The sequence below is a fragment of the Anser anser genome (genome assembly GCF_964211835.1).
Source record: "Anser anser genome assembly, chromosome: 12".
NCBI lineage: Eukaryota > Metazoa > Chordata > Aves > Anseriformes > Anatidae > Anser > Anser anser.
In genome coordinates, this window is record NC_139733.1 from 4,194,355 (window position 1) to 4,217,257 (window position 22,903).

Below are 22,903 nucleotides of genomic sequence, written 5' to 3' on the forward strand. Positions count from 1 at the left end.
ATTACTGATACTGCCATCAATTTTTCTCATGGGTTGTTACTGGTATGTGTGTGTATATATGTGTTTGTTACTGATATGTGCATTTGTGTATATGTATACACGCATACACACAGTACTCCAACTGGCTCAGTTTTGCCACTAGGCTATAAACATAGCATAATTCTACACATATTTAAGGTTCTCATTTAGTTGTGCTCACAAAAGTACTTAATCCATGCTTGACTTCCAGCTTTTCAAGAAGTAATTTCTACAAAATACGTTGTATTGCAAAATCACCCTCCAGGTGAGACAAATCCCATGGGGAGGAGGGAGGAAGCAATTGAAAAAAAAAAAAAAAGTGGGGCTAAAATGGAAGCCAGCACTCTATTTCTTAACAACAGCAAACACTTCAAGTGATCATTCTAATAAGTGTTTGTTTGAGATACAGTTATTATATACTGCCTAAATATTTAAGTTAGCCAAACCTCTGATCAACTGAAACAAAACCTACACAGGCCAAGAAGCTAGAGCTAAACTGTTAGGGGGAATGTGAAGCTGGCATTAGCACTGAAGAAGGAACAGAGGTAGTGTGAGGCACAGAAAACCACAAGAAGTGATCTCATGTCTTTAAACTGTCCAAAGAATCATAATAATAAAGTTCTAGATGAGTGTTGAGGGGACACATGCCATTTCAATGAAAAAAGTAATAATTTTAAATGACATTTTGAAACATTCCATGGAAATGTATTTGAAATGTAATATGGGGACTCCAATAAAGAATATGCTTTTAATACATTACAGATTATATGTGATCATCAGTTTAAGACTTCCCCTCAACAAGCAAGATAATTCAAGTAGACATCTAGTCTGTCTATACAGTTAGTATTGCCATCCTTTCAAATGCAAACTCTGATGTTTCTTCATGGCTGGAGAAATGCAGAGAAGGTATGGTTTTAATTTTTCAAACTCCTTTGCAAATAAGCTTAAACATTTTACAGTTAAAAGGACAAAATTTACATTTGCTGTGTCTGGTCAGTTTTAAAATTGTATCTGTTATGAATCATGTTCACTTTTAAAGTTCATTTAACTTGGCTTATGTTTTACTTTTAAAAAATGTTATGCGCCATTTGGAGCTGCACTTCTAACCACTATTAGTAATAATAATGGCGTGCAGGTTCCATCTGATGGCCCTTCTATAAACTTGGATTTCCATAGGAGAAAACAAACAGGATCCACACAGTCAGTAATAAATCCCACAGGCTCATGCCATTATCGATGCCAGGAGTTTTAATCAAGGTACAGCTATTACAGATCTTTTTGTTGCCTTAATGTGATGTCTGTGTGGATTTAACTAGGAAAAACAAAACAAAGCCAACAAAAGCTACAACAAAAAAACTGTTAACCAGAAATGGAGATAGGTTTTTCTTTTTTAATGCTAACGAGTAAACATTCCTGCCTGTATGATGAGATGAAGTCATGGAATTACTTCAGTGGGACTTGAGGACTCCCAGGACCTTCAGGTATTGAGTTATTTTAGACCATTCTCAATTTCGCAGCTACTGTGCTATTCACTCAGGTTACCTAAAATGGTCAGGTAAGAGAAGCATGTCCAGCAAGAGAAGAAATGTAATACTGCAATTAATTCAATACAAGCTACACCACGACACAAAACAGGGGTGATTACACATTCAATTCTCACAGATATGCATATGATAAACACATGATAGTCTTTGTTTTGTGAAAGCCTGTGAAAATTACCTTGCTCAGTAACCGTGGATAAGACAAAGTACCTAGGCTGTTTTGCTTGTAAAATGTGATCATATTCAGGTGCTAAAATATTAACTTTTTTTTTCTGAAGTTTTGTAATGGAAAAAGAAGGCAAGTGTTTAGCAAATAAATGCACATAGACTCCATGAAACAAAAATACTATTCCCCCCCCATAGATAATTTATTTTCAAGGTGGATTAAGCTCCTTCAATTAGAGACAGCTTCACATGGTTGTGTCACCACAACACATTTATTGCTCTTTCACTGAAGGCTTCTCATTGTTATCTAAAACTTAAATGTTTCTCATCAGGTTAAATCACCTATTTACTTATGAGCCCTCTACTTGACTCTACTCAGAACATGCAGAGTTTGTTTGTTTGTTTTGCTTTGTTTTTGTTTGGATTTGCTGACTATGACTAAGGAGCTAAAGAAACCATAACATCAGAGCCTCCAGTACTTCAGTAAACACAAAATGAGCCTCTGCAGAAGCCAGATGTAGAAGGTGAGAGACATGAGGATCCAGAACGCAGACTGAACATGCACCATCAATTTATAGCTCTTTTTTTTTTTTTTTCCCCTTTACCATTAGGTATTGTAAAGGAAGAAGGAAAAAAAAAAGGGTTGTACATGAACTCCTGTAACAGCAGAAACACCTTTCATTCAGGGATATTCACTGACATTTTTGACACAAGAAAACTAATTTTTTTAATTACATCCATCGCATAAATACAGTAAGATTTCATTTCAAAAAGCCACCACATGAAATCTAAACATATATGAAATTAGTAACAAAATTCACTCTGAAAGTCACTCTTTAACACCGTAGCTTATAGCCTCAAAGAACAAGCTACTACCTATTAGATTGTCCCACACTCTTCAGCCTCTTCACTAGAAAATTTTCCACTTTAGAGCTCTAGACATGCACATATCCCTGTTACTGAGCAGCTATTCATAACTCTATCCTCCAAATCCAAGAGTCCTTTAAAAAGTTCAGTTAGAAAAGATCACATAAAAATTTCAATGGGAATCACATTACTAACACACTGAGCAGCCATACAACCTCAAGGTCTAGCTCCTAAAGCAGATGAACTTTGAAGTCTTTTAAGACTTCAGGCTCTTCCAAGCCAATATGATTGAACCTGCAATGATCAACCAAGTCTTGGAGCAAAATGAGAAGACACACGTCTATGTTTCCAAGAAGAACACCGGTACTATTTAAGAATCGCAAAAAAGTACCCTGCTCTGGATCTCTATGGTTTGTGACGTAATTGTTAAGCTTTATAGAGATGTAGCACTGAACATTTATGTGACGAAAACCTGAATACTAACCTGCCAGTACCATACTGTTGGGCTTCTGATAGCTGCTGAGAACCAAGACAACTGCTTGCTAAAATGCTGCTATTGGAATTGCAGGCTGAGTTGCCTACACTAATTTGCTAATTGCACTAGTGGTAGTCTTGCAAGACAAAAATAGTCATAATGAAGCTGTTCCAAGAAAAGTTCATCCACAGGTGTTACCTGATTTCATCATCTTCTCCCTCATTTTGTCTTACTAGCTGCCAGGGCAGCAGTATTCTCTCGACATTGACTGCAGCTGTTGCATAATGATGTTGGCTTGTATGAACCATACCAGCTTGAGTCCAACCCCTACCTCCATAACTTCCTAAACACTCTGCCTTTCAGCAGCTGCATTAACAAAAAGCACAGGATATACAAAGCCCAGCTCCACTATATATATCAGCCCAGATAATGCATATTTATTTGGAGAAAAAAAAAAGTATCAAAACAACAAAAAAAAACCCACAACCATCAGGGTTGTGCATATGGAGGAGAGTAGATTAAACCCAAACATGCAGCTGTACATATTTCAAGAGTTACCACTCAGCAAGTCTGTGTTCTAAAGCATGATCAACTAAAAAAAAATAATTATAATAATAGATGAAACCTCAAGTCCACAGATGGCCAGTGCTAAAGTGTGAAGTATTTCCCTGGTGCCACAATTGTGTTTAACAGCAGCACAAATGTTTACCTCAATATTGCCCTTAAAACCAAAGGTATTTGCACTCTGCAAAACAAACCAGAGAACAGACAATGCAATTAGCTTCATTTACCATATACAGCAAGGCAGCTTGCCAGGTCTTCCTAAGAAATCCAGAGCTTAAATTGGAATGACCAGCAATTGCCTAATAGAAGTAGGGTAGGTGAGTAATGGCTAATGAATAATCTATTCCATGCATTTAGGACTCCTTTCCATTTCAAAACTGTCTATGAACACATCAAATAATTTCTGGAACAGTTGCTTGAAAGCTTTCTCATTTAGATTATGTTAGTCATATGTGCATATTTCTTGGCATCAGGATTCTTGTGCCACGCTAAAAAAAAAACTCAAAATTTTCACAGAAACAAAAAGCTGAAATATTTTTTTTTAAGTTTTCTGTTTTGCTGAACGTTTTTGCAATAACCCTCATTGGCTGAAATATTCTCAGAAAGCAAGTTGATCAGGAAGGGGTTCCCATAACAAAATCTGTCCTTCTGAATCAACTCTGCTTTGCAGTTTGCCCCACCTAAAAAGAGATTAAACCTGCAGCCATGCTGGATAGGATGCTAAACAAAGCCCTTCTGCCTCTCTTCCTGTGAGGGTGAGAAGAAAACAATGCTTCTGGAGGAGCTCTCACAGCAGCAGGGCTACACTGAGAATAACCAGTCAGTGCTGTATCTGCATCCACCGCCTACTTGGAGCTCAAGTACATGCCTCTTTGGTAAGCCAAAAGGAACGTCACTCTGAGAAGCCTCATCTCTTCAAAAAGAGTGTTTACTTTGGAACAAAGGATGGTGAGCTCACTCAGAAACATAGCAATTCTGTCAGCAATCATGGTGACTACTTTCCCATCCCTTATTCAGAAGGAACGGGTCAGAGATTGAGTACTAGCTCATATGGGCATCAGGTTGGTACTGATTCTGAAGACTCCAGCAGCTCACTCTTAAAGTGCACCTTGGAGAAATATAGAGCAGTAGTCAGATAAAAATAAGAACCTTCTTGATAACGGTCTGCAAAACATCGTTTCAACTGGACAAATAACAACCCCAACACATTTGTAGAGTCTGCTGTATGCTGAAAGTATAGCTGAGTTGAAATGTACAGTACATATTTAACATATCAAATATCAGAAGTAAAGAGGTAAACATTACCTGTGTGCACCTTACATACCATATATGCTTTGGAGATTAAAATGGAGACTTAATGCTCCAACTCCTTATGCATTTTAAACACCCACATTTTAAATTGCAGTTCTTAGCATTTCCAATTCCCTGTTTATGTCAATATAGAAAAGTACATTCAAATCAAAATAAACATTGCAAACTTGAGAGAGCAGAGATATACACACAGAGACAAGCTATTGACATGTAAAGTGCACCACAGATGGACTTCTGGATCTTGCAATCCATTGCCTAAATTGTGACCAAATGCCACAGAACTGGGGCAATCGGCATAGGTGTCATGCCACAGACTTGACAAGCTTTTCCTACTCATTACCCTGTAACACCAATCCACTTCATGGAGAAGATAACTCTGACCATGATCTAAATAAGCAGTTGCCTTCGTGATGAAGCAGTTAAGTTGTTTCATCCCGTAAGTGTTCTTTGTTGTCAACAGAAGAGCTGCCAGTGGCTTTCTAAATGTTTTCATGAATTTAATGAACACAATTTTGCACATGCAAGAGTCTCTACACTTTAAATGCAAGGTAGCTTCACCAGTCTCTCTTTTGGGGTAAAGAACGCATTTGGGTTCCTCACTCTGAAGCACTTGGACAGGTCATTTATATGCACTTGGCCTCAGTCTCCCTTCTTATAAAACAGCATTACTGTTTCCATATCACTCATGTTTATTAGGGCCTTCACAACCCGCAGTGACGGGCATTACGGAATGCCTACAATAACATATAGATTACACAGTTGACTGCCTTGCTGCAGACATAGATTAGATGTTTAATTCCACCTGAGATGCATTCACCTCACTGAACTGGAATCTGAGTAAGGGAAAACTTTCCCATGTCAGTTTAAACCGCATCGTTACCTACATATATATTAAGTAACAAAGATGTGAAATTCCTAATGAGTTATTACTAAAATATTCAAGAAACAGAGCAAATGGCTGAAGAGGAAGATTTTAACTAAGTGATACACATTTGATAGCTAGTCAGTTTTCCAAAATAAAGGTTAAAGAGACTGAGTACACTTAAGGGATATCTACACATTTTCTATTTATTGAAAAATTTCAGGCCTGACTTCAGTTAAACTTACTCTCTTTCTTGGAAATTCTGCATGTATCAGGACGGAAGACTAAACTCATTATTAGTGAGATAAAAGCACTGAATAAATTCACTAATAATGCTTATATTTTGCTATAGTAAAAGACTCATCTGCATTAAAGATTTATAAAGGAAACAAGCAGTTGTTTCACAAACATTGGAAGTAATATCTGTAGATCAGCTCTTTCTTGTCTGGGTTCTCTGTGGCTAACCAGACAGTAAACACATTACAGTCCTTCTTTTAATTGGATTGCTTAATATTATTTCTCTCTTGTATTCTAGCACTTACTGAAGGGGAAAGGAACATATGCATATGAAGATTAAAGTTTTGCTTTATGTGAAACTAGGTAATAGCAGCACTGTAACCATGCATGCTGTATACATGATGTCTGCTGCATGATATTGTTCAGTCGTAATTTTCTCATAATGAATTGTACCAAATGGAACCCTGTCAAAGACAATGAAGTTGCATGAGCAAGTTTTAATATGTCTTTAAAAGATCTCCAAATGTTACATTAGTTTAAAAAAACAAAAAATCATATAGCAAAATATTGCATACTCTATCATCAGTCTTAAGAATAGGATCACCTCTCCTGCATAATTCCTGGAAGATGCCTGTCTAGCTTGCTGTCAAATACCTCCAATGGCAGAGAACCCCAAGCCATTGAAACAATCCTTAGTTCAACAGGAACACTATTTACATAACGCAAACCTTCTTCTCTGTGGCAATATAAGACTGATATAGTTCATTGTATCCATTAAAGACATGGTCAAAAAATGCCTCTTCAGTAGAGACAAAACAAGCAACCAAAACGCGTATCCTATTTGTCAAGATCATTTGCAATTATAAATATGTCCTCCAATATACTTGCATATAATGGCTTGTGAAAATAGTATGTGAAATAATCTCAAAAGCCTTAATAAAGTCAGGATTCATGACATCTGCCATAAGTCCAAAAACTTTCAGTTAAAATTTTCATCTTTGCAGTAAAGACACCAGCTAGGCAAAGACTGAAAACTACTCAACTGAGCTGGTTGTGAAGCTAAATGCAGAAACTGTATTTGGCTTGAGGTTTGCTCTGTCTAGCTCGGATATGAAGTTCCGAGCTTGTGTTCCCCAAAGCTAGTGTATTCTTTTCTCCCCAAAATATAATTTCATTTACTAAAAGATACCACCGCAGCTCCTCTCTATTTGGCACCAGCCTCAGCTCCAGTACAAGGTCCAGAACTCTTGAATCATTCCCATTTTATTTGGCTTGCATTTTTCCTTCTGACCAAGAGAGACTGTGGGACTTTTATGACTCTGTAGCCTATCCCTAGGATCCCACATTGGAGGATAACAGCATTACAACATTCCAAGCCATATTAAATCTAACTCGCACCACTGAGATCATGTTAGTGCATTCTGTTTTGTTCTCAGGTCCCAAAGTCATGCAAAAACAATCATGCGACTCTCCCTTTCCAGACAACGCTTACCTTTGGTAAGAAACTAACACTGCTCTATGCCTTTCCACACTGTTTACTAAACTTACTAATCAAACTGTTGCATAAAACAGAGACCAATTTAGCAGTTCTCTGAATAACATTTCTGCTGAAGTGTGTATAAGGTAAAGTATGTTAGCATTGCAACGAGGAGAGAATTTTTAAAGGAAATCCAAGAGAGGAAAGTTCCATTTTCTTAAAAGGAAGCAGTTAGAAAAGTGGATTATGAGCAATTCAAAGATGAGCCAAAAAAGTACACCACTAGCAATCAAATAGGAAATATAGAAGAAAACCCATATTTTCAGGTTTTCCTTCCAACAGATGAAAGTGGTTTTATTTTTTTAGTTTATTCACTTTTCTGCTCAACATGCTAGCTAAGATTTAAATATTTTAGTAAAAGTCTCCACTAGAGGACATAAAAAGTTTAAGTCTGTGGATTAAATCCTCAACTTGCAGAAGCTGCTAAATGCAGACTTCTTATGTGTACATATAGGTAAAAATTTAAGGCTTATTTTCTTAAAATAACATTTTATTTTAGAACTTGCCAAAATTGCATATCTCTTTGGAGAAAAATCCCTCAAAACTGGACTATGCATCCACTTTTAGAAAAAGGAGAAACATTTTGCTATGGTACAAACATAATAGGGCTAAAGAGAAATATATTGCTTCCTTATGTATTTGTTGAAATATATTACTTTAGAGTTCATTAGTAAAAGGATGCTATATTTTGTGGTTGGCAAATCACATATTTTGTCATCCAGCTCTTGGCGTTCAGTGATAACCATGAAAGTAAACTCACTGAGAAAAGTTGTTGGTCCCTCAGATTCAAAGTTAAACATTTTCAGAAATCTCAAGCCTCAATTAGCCTCCTTGGTTCCCATCAAAAGTCATGCATCTTCATTTAGGCACTGTAAGAAATCTCTCTATAAAGATACAGAGCCAAATAACCTGTGGAACGTCTCCTCATCTATCACAGGGTATTACAGTATCAAAAAGACAACATCTACCAAATAATGTTCTGATTTGGCAGCATGATAGTATCAGCCTTCTATAGCACATAGGCAAAAAGGAAAGCTCTCAGAATGCTATTAGAAAGCTGGTTTGCCTTCCACTCCTGTTTTACGGCAGTGCCTCTTCAATGTCCCCAATAAATTTACTCTTGTATTAAAACATACATAGGCGTTTTCAATAATATTTTCTTGGAAATTTTATCCAATAAAAGAAGCATAAAAACTTAAGTCTTTGTTCTTTTACAGTCCTCCATGGGATATGAATGAATTGTAGTGAAATGCAAATCCCCAAAACACTGAATAATTTGTGTGTTTTGCATACAATGGAAAAGTGTATACAGGCAAGGAAATTTTCGAAAACTTGAAAACAGACCAACTTCTTATTTATTCAGAGTCTAGTGAAGGATGACAGAAAAGAAATCTAACCACTTGCCTTGCATTTATGCACAGGTCAATGTACTACTACCATTGGAAAAAATGCAAACAATGAAAAAGAGATACCCTGATGTAAAAAAGAGATGAGAAGTGCTCAAGCTCTTCTGCTAGATCCTAGAAAATATACAAGACCTCAGAGACGTAGCCTTGTTTATTAACCTAAATAAAGAATTGGGAGCAAACTAATCAAAAAGGGTCTAGAAAAGGATAGGGTGAATAAACAGGAAGGCCTTTGGGGTGGTAGTGGCTAAGACTCAGTCCAGAAGTGCTTCTAGAGGTCTCCTAAGAAATTCTCAATGTTTTCTCAGGATGAAAGAAAAGAACTAAAGAGGCTTGTAGCACACATGAAGGACCTAGTATGGAGGACAGCCTCTGTAGTTTGGATTGCTGCTCATTCAACATTCAGTGTTAGGTCTTGCAACCCTAAATGCAGTGGGATTCAGTCCATTCTATGAGACACCTCACAATGCCAAAAGACTGTGACAACTACTCTTGAAAATGAATTTCTGTTCTTTTCTGGCATGGTTGGCCATGAAGACATCCTTATGTTTTAGTCACCCTTTTCTGTATCAGGGGTAATAATCCACCATTATCTTTGACCACACAGCAGGACATGACTGCATTCCCCAATACCTAGTAAGCAAAATGAGGTGACACCCTAATACTGTGCATTTGACACTGCAATTGGTACCTCTTCTCATAGGAGCTGGGAAGCTACTTTCAGGTTCAGTTAATCCAGTTTACAACATAAAATTAGTATTTCAATATAAGGAAAGCTCTACTCAGTTACGTAGTGTGGTAGCCAAAATTAAGCAAACTGCCCATGATTTGAACAGTTCCACAGCTCCAGATTTCACAAATGCAGCAGTTAAAAAGAGTAAAATTCCCTGAGCTTCAACTACCATTAAGACACTGTAACAAGACGACTCTTCACAGATAACCAGGTAGACAGGCTCTAAAGAAATTTCTGTGACCCTTTCTACAGCTTTTTCCTCTCCTGCTGTTCTTGTATTACAAACCACTGTAAACCATGGTGAGCTGCAAAGTTCATTTTCAGTCAGCTGACGACACTACCATGTCAGGTGTCTATGTGCATACCATGGAACAATTACATTTCTGCTTGCAGAATTCTATGAGAATGGAAAGGAGGACCCTGACTCTCTTCTATTCCCACCAAACACTCTGCTATGTCATTTTGATCCACTGAAATGTGAGCCTATTGTAACCGTAATGCTGAGGTTGCAGCCCAGAAAGGCTGTGATCTTATCTCTGGGTGCACTAACAATTAACAGTGCAAATACTGTACTATTAAACAAAACTGATTTCCACTCTACTGGCAAGGTCCCAAGGGCCCTGGAAAGTAATTTCAGGGTTAGATAACACAATTCAGTCAAAACTAATGTAGTTTTTCATTTATTTATTTCTTCTTATACTATGAATTTGTTCTCTGTGCAAAAACTCTCAGTCCAAGGTAGAGGAAAGAGCTGTAAAGCACAGTTGCTAACAAAGTGATGTGGCTGAAACGTAGTTAATGTGTATTAAAAATGTACATTGATGTTATTTCAGCTTCCATGACTAAAAGATGCCACAGAACTAAATCTTTAAAGTAAAGTCACTATCATAGAAATAATTTCATTTAGTATGGGGTATCTTTGTAACAGGAACTTAAGTGTAGCTGAGCTCTAAACCATCAGTCCCACATACTGTTCTAAAACCAGCTGTGTTACCTGCATAGTAAGGAGAGAGCAGCATAAATACCTCGCTGAACTGGGACGTAAGTTGTTTGTCCAAACATTTCCTCAGCTTTAAAACTTGTTCTACAGAGGAAGCTAAGGTATATTTGCTCTTATATTTGTTTTGGTATACACTTAGAAAATGGAAAGCAGACCCCCGAATGCAGACTGAGAAGTGTCATATGAAGCATGTTCTGGATGAAATCTAAATGATGTTTACCCCAGTTGTTTCATTCAATAATGGAGCCATTATATAATGTGAATTCCTACAACAAGCACCAAATGAAAAAAATTCCTTGTTTCGGTTGTCACTGAGATCTGCTGTTAATAAGACATGGTTATATATAAAATCCTTGGAATTATACAGGAATCAAATGGCTTGTTCATATTGGAAATTTTGAAATTTGTGGCATTAAATCTGCACGAAGCAGCTTAACTCAAAATGATGAAAACCCCTTAAAATAAGATTTAAATAAATATACATCTTGGGTTACATAAAGAATTATGAGATTTTGCAATTTGTAATGTGAAAAAATATCATGAAATGCTAAAAACAAAGTACTTGCCCATGCATTTAATCTGTCCAATAACATATAAGCAAATGCATTTCCATTTACTTTAAATTTGCTATTATTTTAAAATAGTGTTGCCCCGTCTCAAGTTGAGAATCAGATACTTTGCTAGCACAGACATTTCCATTGCACTCTGAAAACATGATCATTGCAGAACACCTGTCAACATTAGAGACAATCAAAAACATTGAATGCTATATAAACACAAATATTTCATTATATAGTTGTCCTTATAGTTTGATTGAAATTCTCTGAACTCAAAGTAAGCTTTTCCTTTCATTAAAACAAAGCTTTTGGACAAGATTTCAAACACACTTACCATGCTGCTGTGTTCAGACCACAAATCATTTATAGACTCTTGCTGCAGCATGGCTCCACAGCCCTTTTTTACACAGATTAAAAGGAAATATCATCAAGAACTAAACATGCTCAAGTTTTAATGCTACACGAGGAAATATTTTTTATAACTTGTGTAAGTCATTATATTTCCAGGAAGAAAACCTTACTCCTTGAACTTCACAGACATGAAAAATATAAGATTCTTCAGCATTAACACAAAAATACTATATGCAAAAATAAACAATCTATAATCATTAGCCTGTGCTAGGACAATTTATTCATAGCTTGGCAGAACTTCCTTCCCATCATTCATAAAAATGCATTTCAGCAGTCTCTTCAAATGACTGCCATGTGCTTCTACTGTATTTCCTTTTCTGTCTGCTGGTTCCACCCTATAATTAACCTTCTTAATTCAATATTACTATTCCAGCAACTTCAACAGAAAATCTGTTGTGCACAGGTGAGATTTCAATGAACAGCTAAGATTCTATGGACTGTTGTATGAGATATAGCAAAATGAGTAGTTGGGTAGGAGTAGCAAATCTATGAGAATGCGCTGGTTTAGACCCAAAATTCTGAACTAGCAGCGACGGGAAGCAAATTCAGATAAAGAACAAAGCACTAAAATTGGGTTTACTAAAATACAATGTTTCTAAGAATTGCCTGAGTATGGCAGCTACTTTTCTAAATTTACAAAAGTGTCATGGATAATTTGTTTGTGGATTTCATATTATTATTTTTTTTTGTAAATCCACAATACAAGCTGTCGAGCTTTAGTCCGTCTGTCTGCGTCTCATATTTTTTAAATATGTGAGCTTACTGCAGTTGCAAGCAAAATATAAATAATTACAAAAAAACCATCAAGCTAAAAATAAGAGAACAGAAAAAAAAATGAAGCTGTGATCATCAGCATCACTTTCTCATAGTTCCCCTCTACTTCACCTGATAATAACTGAAGGATGTTGCACACATCCTTCACACATACACATTCTCCCAGGCACGCAGAGGCTCTCCATCCTTCTTCTGTGATTAGAGAGAATGCACAGTCACACTGGAGGGTGCAACTCTGCTGCACTGGCAATCTGGACAGCACGCTCAGCTAATACTACTAACAAACAGGGCTGTGTTTCATGTGAAGCCACCACATGGGGAGCAGTTTTCCAGAGAAGACAGCACACTCAGACAGCTAAGGATCAGTATCTTTTGCAACAAAGATTGGAGAAACACTGATCGGCTTCAAAAACGTATATATGGAAATTCTGATTTAAGAATGCAAACTGAAGTTCTGCTTTAAAAAGGCTGACTTTACATCAAATATAAGAACAATTTACCCACAGCTATATTCTCTGCTTTTAGAAAAAGGACTGAAAGAGAACCATACTCCTAAGCAATATAATTTATTTTAGAATCTCCTGTTCGGTAGTCACCATGTTCCAAAAGGTCAGGCTCATACTACACAGGATGTTTAAGGTAAACAACAACAACTCTTTTCTGGAACTTGACTATAGTCGAGTTCAGGAGATGGAGGTTCTGCCACAGAGAGCTTCTCATGAACAGTGGCATTTGGGTCTTCAGCTGAGAGTCTTCCAATAGGCAAGCAGAACTGCACTCTTCCAGGATTGCTATGCCCTACCCACAGGTAATTTCACCAGGCAAAATTTAGATGGAAATTGAGCCCACTGAGTGCTACTGCAAACTGAGCTAGAGTCTGTTCTGCTCCTGGAAAAGTTATTACATACGGCTTGTGCTTACACTTTACACGGAGGTATTCAGATTTACAAACCAGTGAAGCAAGTTAAAAAAAAAAAAGAAAGAAAGAAGCTGTCAGATTCCCCCTCAAACAAAAAAGGAAAAGGAAAAGGAAAAGGAGATTACATTGAAACTACAACAAATAAGAGTTTGTGATGAGAGGATAAAATTACACAATAAATCCATTGTTTCTGAAAAAAAGATAGCTTTCAGAGTCAAGAAGAGTATCTTCGCTAAGTATAATACAAATAAAGCAATCATAGATGTTTTCCTTAAAAACTTGACAAACACACTTAATTCTGTGCTTACAAAAATATCAGCAGGAAACAGCACATGAAAATACCTCTTAAGTTGGATTCTCTTCATTAATACATATTGCACCATTTTAAAAAGAAAGACATTTTTACCTCTGTTTAAAAGAAATATTCAGTAGTTTTCAACAACAATATCAAAGACTCAAATTAAAAAAAAAATGCTGAAAAACCTGTAAAGAATTCAAAACCGAGATCACGCAGACTAAAGTAAGCAAATGTATGTAGATGGAGAGAGCCAAAAGGTTTGAATTTCTTAATTTCACATCCAAAATCAAGATTACATGGAGTTCAAATCAGTGCAATCTTTATCCCATGCACATTTCAATTCTCATCATTAAAGCAAAGAATGCAATGCTGAGAAGTATTGAAGGGTGAAGAAAGATTCATTTCTATACTAAAAATGCATCAGATTCCCAATTTCTGTCTTCCTTTCCCTTTAGTATTTGCCTTATTTTAAACATGTTGCTCAGTAACCACATATTGATGGATGTCATCTACTGTAGTTTTGTTCAAAACTGTAAGCCAGACTTTTTCTAAGCCATCAATTTACTACTGACTTCAGGAAGATAGGTGAATTTTGCATCAACAAAAAGTAAGGGTTCCTATATGCACTGTGATCTTTATGTGAGCATATATAAATACACAGGCACATAAAAGCTGTCCAAACAATGGTTACTTAATGACAGGCTCCTAACATAACATTTAGGCAGCTAATTAAGACACCTTATTTACCGAAGCACTCAGAAGCCAGCAGTGTCCAAGGCAGTTGTAAAAGTTGTTTCTGAAGCTCAACTCCACAATCCTATTTTTCATATGAGTTCAGCCACACAATCTGATCGCACTGAGAGGTACAAAATTATTTTTAATGAGAGGGATGGAAGCCTACTGTAATCACAAGCCTTGTGCTAGAGACAAGGATCTACTGTGAAATCCCAGCAGCAGCCAGGAGACAGAACGATGGCAAGGGAATGGCAGAAGTCCTGAGCTTGTGGAACCTAAACTCCAGTGCCCAGCATGGCAACACCGCTGCAAGGTGCAGTCTACAGAGGAGCCAGTTCTCCAGCCAAACCCCACTTCTATTTCACTTCCATGAAAATTCATGTTTGCCAAGCCCTGTGCTGAAGTGGAACACATGCAAAGATGTGAACAGTTGCCACATATCGATATGCCATTCGGTCCAACACAAAGCACTAACAAAAAGTACCAAGTGCAGACAGAAACTCTCCCCTTGGCACAATCGAGCTGCAAGGATTTATGGACAGGAATATGTTTTATTTTTTAAATGAATGAAATAAAAAGTCCATATCGGTATGTAGGTAAGTACAAAAACAACACAACCCAAGGAAATATGTATCTGAAAGCCATCTTGCAACCGTTAGAATTTATTTCAGGTCTCCTTTGTAACTGGGCCACGAATCCATTTTCTTTTAAACAGTTTTTTTTTTTGTTGTTGTTTTTTTTTTTACTAATAGCATACAAATTTTCTCTTAAAAGATAAAAACAACAGTAAAACCAAACAAAACCCCACAATGTACTATTTAGCATCATGTGACAAGAGTCATCTTAAGACCACAGGACCTATTTCCTCCCTGTCAGGAATCTGCGGGCACTGTCTGTCCTGCTCAATGTTACCGAGCATTACACAATCCCAAACATTGTTTTTTTGGATCACTTAATGGATTAAAACCTGTCAGCCCTTAGCCAAAAAGGGAAAGAAAAGAAAAAGAAATGAAAAAAGTGCCAAATGACACATTAGAAGCACTATATTGTTGCTAAGTACTTACAGCAGGTTCACCTTGACAATCTGTCACAATATAATGGGATGTTCTGTCACAGATGAATCACCTAACACCACTCACACAAAGGGCAAGGGCAGAATTTGAAGTAACATGACAAGCCATGATTTGCCTCAATCCTCTAAAACATGCTAAGGTGGAATGCAGAAGAGAAAGCCAAGAAGGAAGAGATGAAAGTTTAAGGCAACAACATAGTGTTTCAAGACAGCACGTGTTTTTCTCTGCTCAAGTTGATGGACATGGCATGACTAAATAGCTAAATATGATGTTAATTAAAAACAAACAGTTCATTTTAAAAATGTGTATTATTGACCAAAAATATTATTTTCTCAGGAGCTTGTTACATGAGCATTATTGACTTGATGGAGCATTATTAGCATGTCAATCACTTCCAGGCTGTTTTTATAACCTTGTTCATGTTGTTTTATTGCAACATATACAGATAGAAAAGTAGATATACACAGTAAAAAGTAATGGAATTCATAATCTCCACCAACAATATCTGTTTTTTAGTATCTGGGGCCATGAGAAGGCTATAGGAGGGACTTTGACACTGGAACAAACATGGGAATTCAGTAATCATCTTTCTTAGTGTTGGTTTGTTCCTTTGACTTTCTAAAGCCACGACTATTCAGTCCCCAAGACCAAAGATGGTCTCAGAACATGCTCATTGCCACAGTGGGATGGCCCAATATAAAATTTAGACAAAGTATATAAAACAAAGCGTTTGCACGTTATGTATAAGATGTAAAAGGGGTGAAAGGGTTTGCTTAGTTAACTCTGTGAGCACACAAGGATTGGTGTTTACAGTCAGTGCAGGAGCCAAAATTATGTTAAGTTTAGGATTCAGTTTAGCCTTTTGAAGAGTCAGTGAGAGTCCTGATGCCTAGTCTATCCCCACTGAAGAACTCCTGCAGTCTTTAGCTATCCTGTTAGTCACCAGGAGATAAAGAGGTTGATTACTGCCAAGAACAAGACTGAAACCATGTGGTATAAATAAATTTCACTAGGGACCCCAGTTATTCCCATTACTACCCACATCAAATACAATGAGTATACTTTCCCCAAAATCACCTGTTTTCTGTGTTCAGTACAAATTAATGTAGATAATGGTGGTGCTGTAAAAAACATACATTTTATTTATTTACTATCCGGAAGGCAAGCAGGTGGCAAATGTCTGCATCTCTCCAGCTGCTTGTGTCCATTCCAACTATCTCCCTGGCCAAACTCCTGCTCAGTTTCCAGGACTGCCTGAATTTTTTCATGTGCAAGCACAATTACAAGAGGTTGTTTTGTCTTATTTTTACCAAAGGAAGTGAACTGTATTTTGTGTTCTTTACTTGGGGCAATCAGAGAAACAGTTTGCAAAATGAGCGGTTCTGTGCTGCTTTTTTCAGGCAAGGCAAGAGAATTACTTCTTACAATTCTCCAGACTAACCCGAGTAAGATGAAGGCATGGAATTATTTATACAAGGCAATGGAGAAAAAAATCAGTTCCAACAGTGGCTTCTAAAGGCCATGCGTTATTTTGCTGACATAGGATAACAGCAGGGTAAGTCTAAGTGGCACAGACACCAACAGGCACCCTTTAGACACAGTGCCTAGGCCAGCATCTCATTCACAATGTGTACATACAGAGACACATGCACGTACACAAAAATATTCTGCGTGGTCTTCCCCCCCCCAAAGCCAGCATTTTCAAGATCAGGTTTTGCCTGAGTACAAGATGGATTCAAAGTCCTGTGAAACACTAAAACACTCAAACGTATAAGGCAGCTGAAGACTCTTTTGTAAAGTGACACTCATCTGTTGTAATGCCCATTGGGCATTCACCGGCTCCAGCAAAAAAAAAGAAACAGAGATGCATGTGACATGACTGTTTTCAATTTCAACGTTTCTTTTCTTCCATCTGTCTTGAAAAGAAATAAACTACAGCAAGCTGACAGTTCATTGAAACACAGCGTCATGTGGGATGGTAACTAAAGAAAGAAGGCGAATTATTTCCTTTTATGAAAACGTCTAACCAAGAGGCTTCGTCGAGCTACCACCATGTTTGTGAGGATTTCATTTCCTTTTGGCCCTGGATGAAGTGCAACTGTGCGGTGCAACTCTAGTACTTACTTATGTTGTGAAGCAAAATTTAAGCATTCATTTTATTTAATTCTTTTTCAGAGCTTACTACAAACAAGGTTAGATCTGTATTTCAAAACAAATCTGAAGGAAAAATGGCAAGAGGCTGCTGAGAAGTATACTAAAAAGTGGCATTCTACAAGAAAAAGAAAATAGAAATTGTTACTTGAAACCTTTACTTCAACACATTTAGATCAATAAGCCACCATCGAAACTCTCAGCTAAACTGTCTGGATCAGTCAAAATAAACCTGTAATCCAATTAACTTTCCTATCTGAATTTTTTTCAAAACTTAAGAAACTTTCTACAGATGGCTTCTGGACCAGTGGTCTGCTGGAGGCTACTTCCATCATAAAACTCAGCAAGTCTCACACTATAAACATGTCTGATCTACAGGGTTTGGTGACCATTCTTAAACTTAAAAAAGGAAAAAGCCTGAGGTATTTAAAATACTGGGAGAAAAGGGAGGCCAAATGCAAGTTGTACATCAAATGGAATTTCTACTGAAATAAAATTTAAAAACTTCTTTCTTGTGTTATTCTGCAGCTTGTAACATCACTACATATGAGATCACTACATTCTGTCAGCTCAACAGTTATTACAGGGATGATCAGAAGACAGACAAAAAAAAAGAAAAAAACCCTCCACAATGGTACTCCTAAGATAACAGGCATTAGCAAGCTCAGATCTAGCTTTAGATGTATGCGGATTAATGGAAAGATGTAGGTCTCCTCTTCCTACACACTATATGGCTTTACCTAGTGGCTCATAACCATTTTAAAGATTTTAAAAGTGAAAACTGCTACTTCCTTTTGTCAGTTAGGGGCAACAAAGCCTCTTCAGTGCAAGTCTCTCTTTCACACTCCAGCCTGTAAACAAACAAAAGGAGTAGGAAAAACCAGTACAACAAGTAAAAGAAAGCCTTTACCTTTCCTCAATCCTTGAACGAACCAAGATGAAAACTCTCCTCCATGTGGAACATAGCCAGCAACTACCTTTCAGGAGAGGGAACTTAGGGAACTTATAGTCCTTCTTGCTCTGTCAATGCTAGAAATCAATTATGCCTTCATCAATTAGTAACAGCTGTCTATTGTTTTGCTAAAAAATGGAGCAAGCTTTGATCCCTGGAAACAGACCAATGCCCTACAAATGCTCTGTGATGGTGCTGCATGGGACAGTCGCTCTGCATCTTAAACGTTTTGCACAGGTTCTAATTGATCTTGACCACTGCTGTGCTATCCAGTCTTGTTAAGTTTCATTTGCACAAACAGACGTTCTACAAGACCAGATGGCTTCCCAGTGAAGTGACAAAAAAAAAGTGCAACTTTAGAAAAGAGAAAAACTCTATTTTCAGAAAGCAGTGATAAACTTAATACAGGGCAGCAGCCTTGAACCACAACTTTAAATCCCAAACCCTAGGGGTTACTGCTTGGAGCATGTAAAATTCAGTGTACTGTTATTCTGAAAAAGTATAGCGCAGTTCTGTACCTACTGTTATATGCAGAGGCTCTAGAATGGATGGGACTAATCTTTGATCAGGAGAAGAAAACAGTTATTGTTCATACAGCCTATTCATACGTGATACGAATACAAACATTAACATATGACTAGAGTAACCTGATGCAAGACAAAGCACTGGACAGTCATGTCTATGGACATGCCAAAGGAAATAAGATGAAAAAGAAAAAAAAATCTCTCGTTACTTTCACTCAAAATGACATACACTGTGTTACCATAAGGACTCTGCTGGCCATTTTCATGATTTTATATGACAGAGACAATATTTACAGCTTTATTCTTTGCAGCTCTGATTCTAACCTAAGATCATAAAATACTGTACACTGATAAAAACTGCCATGCTTTGAAAGGCTGTCCTGTCATCACAAACATTTGCTGGTTATGGAGACCACCAAGACCACAACTCACTGTGGCTCGAGACATTTTGGTGTCACCAGAATCACAATGAAGTTGTACTACCATTATCCCTTTGAGGCCTAGTGCCAGTTCTCTTTATGCTTTTCTCCCCAGCTATGAGTTTCTGTGTCTTTGTTTGAGAGAACTGTTGTTCACATAGCCATGCTAGGAGCCACATCAGAGAACCAGCATTAGGATCCATACAAGGGAAAAAGTAGAAACTTGTAGCTAGAGAGGAGAAAAGAATAAGAAAGGCCCTTTCACTTTTTTCAGACTGCAATTCCACAATTACTTTTTACAACAAAACCACAGAGCTAAGGCAGACCATATTTTGGGGAGGTGGAATCACAGGAGGACCTCTTTAAAACAGCAGATTCTTACACAAGAAGAAATGTATCCCCTCTTTACAAGAGGTCAGAAAAGCTTTGGCAAGTTTTTCCACGTATTTTTACAGAACTAAACTGACTTTATACGCTCATGATTGAATTTAAGAAATGATATACGGGATCTTTTCTTTCAACCCAAGCCTTTTAGGGGGTTTTCAAAAAGCTAGTCTAATTCCATACCTCCCTGTACAGTTCTTGGAAATACATTCATCCTCACAACAGGGCATGAAGTTACTTACTTGTGCTTCCAGATACCTGAACAATTCACTATAAAAGCACTGGGCTAGAACTGGCTTCCCAACGTGGAGTTTCTCACAAATGTCTTATGCAGACATAAGAAAGTTCTCTGCACTATTTCTTTGCTTACATTTCTCATCCAGAAACAGGAATAAGAACAGCAACACCTCTATACTTCCCAGGCTTGTTGTCAGAGAGATGCACTGAAGAATGTGAAGTACCTGGATATTACCTAACTGTGAATCACAAAAATACCAATGATTGCTAGGCGGAAAGGAATGAAACAGAAAAAGAAGTCAAGGGCCTTCTTTTGACTGACAAACAGACCTCAAAATTTAAACAGTTTCCAGAATACAAGAAGCAGCTGCTCCCATTGCGCTTCAGAAGAAAATCTTTAGACCTCAACAATTCAGTGTTTCTTTACATTGCTGTAAGAGCCATCAATCCAGACACCATGGAGAGCAGATGGCAGACAGCACATCAGCTAGCATCACTTTTTTCCTTATCTCAAAGAAATCCAAAGCAGTTCTGGCAATATTTGACTTGTGACACATTGCTCAGATGCAATGCTTTTTATCTTTATGGTAAATTACGCTTTAACTGTTTTATACTGATTTTTGTTAGAGGTTTTGTCAACAAATGGAATTCAGGTGTTCTTAATGCAATGGCACATAGTTCCTTAAAGGTGAAGCAGAGAGCTCCTAACAAATGCAAACAACTTTCTTCAAACAAATAAATGACAGAACATTGACAAATTTTAAAAGTTTAAGACTGATAATTTCACTGGATTTCATCATCAAAGAACAACTAAAGAAGAGGGGAAAATCTCATTCTATTTAAGGGAAAATGCCTTTGAAATAGCATTCATAAAGCCCATCTATGTAACTACATATGCAAAACGTCTGTAAATACTATTCAGAGGAAATCTATTTATTTATGCATATATTTTCCTGCTGGGTTTATACAACTGCTGTAACTGAGTGAACAAAATTAATCTGAGGATCAAAACTCTGCCATATTTTAAAATAATAGTAATAATAATAATAAACTGCAGCTCACGGTTGTGCAACCATTTCGAAGGTATCATTTTTTCATCATAAGCTTTTCAACAGCTGTGACTCATATGGTTTCATAAACACTTAGTACTAAGAAATTATAAATGACAGATGATTTATGATGTGTTTGTATCTCTCTCTGTAAAAATGTTCTTTCTTTACATATAGGTTCAATATGCTATACACAGAAAATATGCTTCATATATGAAAGGAAATCAGTGATGCAACTGAGACACCTGACTATGAACTTCAGTTGACACTGGCAGGTTCTCTTTAGCATACTAACTGATTTTTTAAATACTGAATTTGAATGATACTGAACTGCTCAAATTTTCTCATGGACAAAGGCTTTGATTTCAGCAGTATACACTTACTTTCTACCATGAGCTGCAACATTTCTAGTTTGTGGCATGTGTCTGATCACATTATATTTAAGAATTGTTTTCTTACTGGAATCTTTTTAAGCTAAAGCATATATTCTCTGTCAACAGTATTCCACATTTCCCCAAAAAACAAAGCAAACCATTTTTAATAGCTTACATCAACATTTCCTGGATCACTTCAGATATTGTTTCCCATCATCACTGTATGATATGCCTATATCCACAGTTTTACAGGCTAGAGAGTGATTGCCTGGTTAAACAACAAACCAACCAACCAACCAACAAAAACACTTAATGACACCTCAACACCTCATGTAGAAGGTGTAGAAATATTGTAGAGAATTGCAATGCACATAATCCTATAGATATAGGTTAGGTAACCCTAAGCAGTATAAGTAATATCCTCTCCAGAAGCATAAAATCTATACAACACTTATAGTAGAACTATATGTGTCTATATGACACAAAGTACATCTTAAGGTAACCAAAATAACAATAACATAAAAGAACCAGACACACCGTCCCATTTATCATATCTAGGAGATTAAATATCACGTACTTTCTGGTTTGGTTCAGCTCTGGCTTTTGTTGTTTTTCCCTTGTTGTGACTTGTTTTCCTCCACACTTCACAACTAATCTGCAAAGCCTGTGAAGGAGTTAAACTTTTTTTTCCTTCAGTGGTACAAGGCTGTTAATTTGGGCCATCTACAGGGATCACTTCACTATAATATAAACAAACACTAAACGTAATGTGTGTTTCACAGGCAAATGACCATGTGGGAGTAAAAAAATAAAAAAGGCTTTTATATATTGAATAATTTGGTGTAGTTGAAGCACGCACAAGGAAATGATGCATCATATATCGTCATACAAAATTTAAAATTGGATTCTTTTGGGTACTTAAAAGTTGGCCTAAAACACCTGCCATACAAGTGCTTTCGAAAGCCTCCAAATTCCAAGAGGCTACAATTTATCTGCAATAGAAAAATCTCAGATTTGTTGCACACAGTTCAGCATATGCTGCAATATTTTTCTAAAATAGAAGGAATTCAATAAATAAATAAATCTGTTCCTGATAGTTCTTGATTTTTTTTTCCGAGTGTTAAAATAAAATATTCTTTTTTTTTTTCTTCCCCAATTTCAAAGGAAAATCCAGCCAAAAATGGGGGGAAATGACTAACTATACTGAGGAAATACAGACTTGGCTGTACATTAAAGTCGAGTGCAAATTAGATAAACTGAAACTTCCACTCCAATCTACATGCTTATTTAATATAAGAATTTTCATTTATAATATCTACATGTACCAACT

At 36.9% G+C, this 22,903-nt stretch overlaps 1 protein-coding gene across 4 annotated transcripts in view; it reads right to left on the reverse strand.

Annotated features, from left to right (window-relative positions):
* Positions 1–22,903, reverse strand: part of LOC310880342 (uncharacterized protein) — a 232,441-nt gene that overhangs the window by 77,615 nt on the left and 131,923 nt on the right. The window contains exon 1 of one of the 4 annotated variants that reach the window (XR_014571636.1): positions 18,545–18,735. The exons of 2 other annotated variants lie outside the window; for them this stretch is intronic. The gene's annotated coding sequence lies outside the window, so the exon portion shown is untranslated. Of the gene's footprint in view, positions 1–3,075; positions 3,697–18,544; positions 18,736–22,903 lie in introns of those variants that run through there. One more of the 4 variants, XR_014571637.1, reaches the window with a different exon arrangement.